The following is a 6264-nucleotide window of genomic DNA, read 5'->3' as shown; positions in this document are numbered from 1 at the left end:
CAGACCTTACACAGCCTTGGGCCAGCCTCAGTTAAACCACACCTACTGTAACTACTGACAGACAAAACCCAACAGAGGAAGACACTTATTTTTGTCTTTGCATGTCTATACTGCTGGATATTTCAACTCTGTGAACAGCCTACAGGAGATAAAGCCAACAAAAATGGGGACTGTTTGCCTGTGATGCATCATCTGTGTGTAAGCAAAGCGATTGCCTCAAATATTTTGGCCAGGAATGTTTTCTTTGACTGAGAAGGCAGCTCCTGTGTTGCCACTGTGACCCAAAAGTTCCAACAGAAACACTGATGACTCAAAAAAGTGAGGGTGAAAAGGGCTTTCAGAATGCAAACTTTAAGGAATTAACAGATTAAGCCCTGAGGGATACCAGGGGTATTATTATATTGCTATTACTACTAGTATTATTATTATTATTATTATTGCTTCTGTTGAGCTGAACATAGGAGATAGAATCAAACCCAATAGCTCTAATAAAAACAAAGGGGAAGAAACAAACAAAAAAAAAAAAAAACCCAGAGAAGCAAAACCCCAAGCCCCAGAAGAAATAAACAAAAATCTCTACCAAAACCAAACCAAACCAACAACCAAACAAACAAGCAAAAAAAAAAAAGAGATATTTGTAAAATTGTAAGGTGGGCAGAGATATTGCACATCTGATTAGATATCTAAGGATTTTGGAAGACCCATGGTGGGAGGGTTGGGACAGGCAGTTTCCAGGAGTTCCCAGGGTTTTATTAATCTGTCCATTAATATGATTGTATGGAGAACTTTTTTTTTGTGCTGGAGGAGGTAACTTGGGAGGCAATCTCTAATGGACAGCTGAAAGGAAAGGAGGAACAGGTTTACTCTGACAAAAATTCAACTTGCCTGCTGCAAGAGCACCAAAAAGTGAGGGTGTGTCAGCCTGAACCTAGAACAGATCTGCTTTTTCCACTTCCCGCTTAAGAAGGAGCAAGGTTAGTTCAAAATCCTGCAGCGCTTCCACTTTGGCTAATCTTTGACAGGGAATGTTTGAAGATGCTCTCTTTCTTTTGGGCTGCATTTGTAGCAGCTAAATCAACAATTTCCAGAGTTCCCTCACTCTGATCACAGTATCTGATGGGGAGGACATCCAGAAATTCCAGAAAATGTACAAAATCCATTAATTCTGCCTTGGACAAAATCGTGAGGAGAAAAAAAGAATGTATCTGTGGAAATTCTAAATAAGAGTGAAAGTGAGATGGCATCTGTGTATAAAGTTTTAATAGGACCCTTAGGATGCAATAAATCATGTAAAGACAGTGAGAAAATATTTCATATTATTTCCTTACTCCAGAGTCTCCCTTTTAATTCTAGACACTCACAGTAGTGTTCCCCTCTGACCGCCTGAAATATTTTCTTTTAGTTGTATTCTCAGCCTCTTTCTACAATTCAGGGAAAAATATATGCTCTTCCTGAGAGAAATTCACCCACTTTGATATCAGCATGAGATTCCTCTCAATGACCTGTCACCCTCTCTGAGTTTGGCACGTTGCTAATGCTATTGATCATGTCCACATACACGTGATTAGAATATCAAAGTCAACATATGGAATTATTTGGCTCAAGCTTCAGCCATGAAATTATAGAGCTCCATACTTCATATATTTATTTTAGATTGGAATAAATACGCCCTATCAATCCAAATAATCCCATCTCTGGCAATATTATGAAAAGAGCCTAGATTGCTTTTTTATGAGTTTGGTACCTGACTTGCACATGGAAAACTTGTGTAAAATGAGTGATTATATGACATCTGTTGGACAGGACTGTGAAGAACAAGGAAATGGAAGAATAGTAAAAAAGAATAGTAAAAAACTCTGTACAAGGAAAACTCTTGTGAATACATTTGTAATGAATTGGGGATGATTCTCAGATAAACAGAGAATAAAAAGCCCTCATATTTGTTAATTAATATGGCTCTAGTTTTAAGTAAAGTACACTGCACTATAAAGGAAGGTTTAAAATAATTAGATTACATGCAGTACATCCCAGGGACCAGCGACTCTGGTTCAACCTAAATTAAATAAGGCTTCTTTTTTTTTTCTATTATGAACAAGTGCTATGAGCCTTGGGCACATCATTTTCATCAGCCATTAATTAAGGATTCTGATAAATATTTCCTTCATAAACTACAGCAAGGTCTCTTAAATTATTATCTAAATAGTAAGTGCCACTGAATCAATATAGGCCAGTTGCGCTGCTGATTTCAATGAAATGCTACCTCTTTTCTCTATTAGGGATATTAAAATTCTGAACATATTCTGCAGCAAAGCAAAGACAATTTAGAAAGCTTTAAAAACAGCAGAAGCAGTAAGGAACGAAGCAAGTTGTCTGACAGATGTAGAAACTTATGACACGGTCACATTAAGCCATAATTAAATTTGGCACTTCAGCATAGTCCCACAGGCTACACTGACTGCAGTCACACCTGTGGGGAATTCCAATTAAATACAAACATGGGCAGGGGTGAAACTCTAAGAAATGTCAATCTATAATTCGCAACATGCAAAGCAGAATCCCTCATCTATTGCACTTCCCTTGCTAAATTAGCAACTGATTTAACTCAGCAACAATGTGTAACTCAGTCTTGCATGAACATCCAGATTTGCATTCCTTCATTCAGCCATGCTTCTGGATATTGCCATGACAACATGTGGCATCCTGCCTTTAGAGGACTTGACAAGGGCATGACTTCAGTGGCACAACTGAGAATACCTGGCTGTGCTGTAATAAGGGGTCCTGCAGGTAAATGATATTCTACTCCCTTCCAACACAAATCATTCTTTGATTCTCTGAATACTTTTTTTGATAAACTTAAAGAGAATTTCATTGTGCTTTTTGCCCAAAGAAAAGAATTCTGAAATCATTCTGTATTAACTGAAGTGTTCTGGTGATTTGCTGATCTCAGGAAATAAATTTGAGACAAATTATTTTTATTATCAGTGTTTTCCACATGTAATAGAAAAATGGGCAAAGTTCAAATCTGTTTTCCTCTAAAAGATATGCTCAGAGCTGTGCATCAACTGTGAGTGGGGAACTTTGCATTTCATTCTTGAATTCTTGTCTCCTAATCCTGATGTACCTGGCTGGGTACATGCTAATTTCCTTGGGAAACCAGCTAGTTTTCAAGATTAAACCTAGACACAGCAGACAAAATGGTTTTCTACACATTCTATCCCAAGAAGAGTATGGATATTGACTGGGACTGGTTAGGTTGTCTCCAAAATCGACTCAGCCACCTTTATGCCCAGAACAACCCCGTGCCCTCAAGCTCCACAGCAGCTCTGATGTCACACAGAAGGGAACTTGGCTGCCCAGCTGCAACACACATTCTGTATTACCTTGGGCACTTTGAATTAAATTTTCTTATGGTACCTTTGTGTCCACAGGGCACCACAGGGAGCCCACAGGAAACTGAGCCAATGCAGTGCTTGGACAGATGGAAAGAGTCACTCACTCATAACTACAGAGGCTGACAGTCCTCAGCACAAAACTGAATGCATGACATCTCTGACTTCTCTTACATTCATTGATCAGTACAGTTCTGTAGTAGTGTTACATCTGTAATTTTTCTGGGACATTCACAAGGATGTATTCCATGGTCACAGACACACCTGATACCCCATAAAGATATTTGCTTTATTCTCTCCCTCGCCTGTTCTTCCTGTTTCATTAATATCTTAGCCCACTCAGCTGTTGGTCACAGTTTCTACCAGGTACACTTTGGCTAACATTTTAGCAAAGGCTAAACATACAGGTCAAAACTCCAGCCAGGTCTAAGGCAGCAACAAGCAAAATGAAGTCACCAAAGCAAACAAGCCTTCAAAGGTAACCTAAATTCAACTTTCACACAGCTCATTTTCCAGCATGTGACTTCACAGTCATCTCAGCTGTACAGTATTATAAAATGCAGGTGAGCACAATGGGAAGAAATGATGATGTCTGACTCCAGTTCAGAAGGCTGAATGATTTCTTTATTATAACTATGCTATAATACATTAATATACTATATAAAGGAAGATACTAAAACTACAAACCTACTTGTTCTAACTACCGTCTCTAACTAACTCACAACTCGTGACCCTGTTCCTGAGAGTCCAGACACAGGTGGATTGGATTGGCCATCAGGCTCAAACAATCCTCACCAGAATCCAATCAAGCAATCACCCCAGGTAAACAATTCTCCAAGCACATTCCACATGAGAAAAACAAGGAGCAGAAATAGAAATTGTTTTCTCTTTCTTCTCTCTGTGTACCTCTATGAAAAATCCTGAGAGAGAGAGAAGAATGTCCCTGTGACAGTACAGGACTACAAATACAGTGATAAAACACGTGCATATAAACATGGCATGAAGATCTTTGTTCATATTTCCAGTCACACGAGGAGATCAGGATAAACAAGCCTGAGCTGTCCTTGGCTGTCCTTGGAAATGGTGTTTACTGTTTTCAATCACCTTCTTCTCTTTCACATTTCTTTCTTCACTGTTTGAGTAAAGTGAGTGCAACATTGATATTTTCTCCTCTGACTGCTGTTTTCTTCATAGAGGAGGGAGAGCTTTCTCCCAATGACAGTGGCCAACTCTTGCAGCACCCCACTGTCTTGTGCATGTTCAGCTTCCCTTGTTAGCCCTTAATCTCTCACTGCTGCTGCCTCTTTTCTTTTCCAAATCCTGTTGGTATGCAGAGATATCTTGGAGTAGGCATTTCCAAGAAGAACTAAGCAAAAAAAAAGGCATTTAATTTCTGTGTTTTTTCACATTCTGAATCACAATATTGTCTCTCCAACTCATATCTTCCCTAAACTGATACTCCCCATGAGCCACCACTGTGGCTGATTCTTCATCTCAGCAACCCACTGGCTGGGAAACAAAGCTGTGCAAGAGAGGCAGCTCATAAGTGGAAGGAGAAGAGGGACACTCCCTGGACAGTCCATATTCTTATTCTTGTCCTGCTCCAGCTGGTAGAATTGCCTGGGGACACTTCCAAAGAATGAAATAAAAATTTCTGTTGCATGCCCACCACTGGACAGACTCAGGTAGATTCTGATGTGTAAGGTGATATTACAGCAGCTGCCCCACAGCAGCAGAAGAAAGTATCTGTACTGTGCTGAATTTATCTGTCGTGCACTTGAAACCAGTAGTTGCCTGCAGAAGGGAGCCATTGCTTTCCTAAGAAGTGGAAATTCTGGCACAGTGAGGAAGAGGATATTAACTGAATAACATTTAACTGAATAACATTACAGACACTGTTTGAATATGAGAAGGGGGAAGAGGAAGATGAAGAAATCTAAAGAATAAGACAATATCCAAGACAGGCAATGATGAGAGAAGATCCAGCAGTGCACACAAAACCAGGCAATCAGAAAGCAGAGAAATGCAAGGCTGAAGACAAAACAGATCAAGGGCTCTAACAATATCACATTGCTCTCAACAGGGGAAAACACTTACTCACAAAACCCATTTAGTGAAAGAAAACAGCTAGGTAATGAGAAAGCATCGACCATAAGGCAAAATATAAGTCAGTTTATCAATCCAAACTAGGTTTTGGAATCTGATTTGGTGATTTTCATAGATGTCACTATGTCACACAGTCATTTAAAGAAAGAGTAGGTGTGGGTTGCACAGCAGAGAGAAAAAGGAATGTGTTTTCCTCTTGCTGCCTTAAGCTGAGTATAAAGATAACAATGTATGGATACAGAAAAAGCTATATGATTCTGTTTTCTGCAACTTTCATGAATTTGCAATGATCTGGGCTGCTCTGGTTGTGTCACTGTTACCTCACAAACTCAGAGTTAGCTCCAAGAGTGCTGGACTTACTGTACATGTTTGGAGTAAGGAGGCACCTGTGTTGCTGCCTCTGTTTCAAGCAAAAACATGGTGTGTAATTCTCAGCAGTAAGTGCATCCCATCTGATGTAGAGGGGACTTTCTCTATTTGAATACTGAAAGCTGCTTTGAAGACTGAAGCTCTCGTAGAGAGTCCCTTAGAGGAGAATGTACATTGCTAAAGAGCAACTGCACATAATTGCTGACTCCTGAATACTCTGCTCCACAGAGTATTAATGTGCCATTTTCATAATTAATAAAAATATCCCTCTGTAGATTCCTCTTTCTTTGGTTTTGTTGAGCAGAAGAAATACATTTCAGCTGATTTTATGTGTGTTTTGTAGACCATAATGATTCCATTACCAGGTAGTATATTTTGCTCTTTTATTCAATTACTCATA

General features: G+C 39.4%; 1 long non-coding RNA gene across 1 annotated transcript; it reads left to right on the top strand.

The window, feature by feature from the left end:
* The first annotated feature begins 2714 nt into the window (after window positions 1-2714).
* Window positions 2715-3688, top strand: LOC128806887 (uncharacterized). Its single transcript, XR_008436970.1, has 2 exons — window positions 2715-2784; window positions 3429-3688. It is a non-coding gene; the product is annotated as an uncharacterized LOC128806887 (long non-coding RNA).
* The last annotated feature ends 2576 nt before the right edge of the window (window positions 3689-6264 follow it).

The sequence above is a fragment of the Vidua macroura genome, chromosome 4 (assembly GCF_024509145.1).
Source record: "Vidua macroura isolate BioBank_ID:100142 chromosome 4, ASM2450914v1, whole genome shotgun sequence".
NCBI lineage: Eukaryota > Metazoa > Chordata > Aves > Passeriformes > Viduidae > Vidua > Vidua macroura.
Note: the sequence above shows the minus strand (reverse complement) of the source record. Positions and strands in the feature narration are given on the sequence as shown.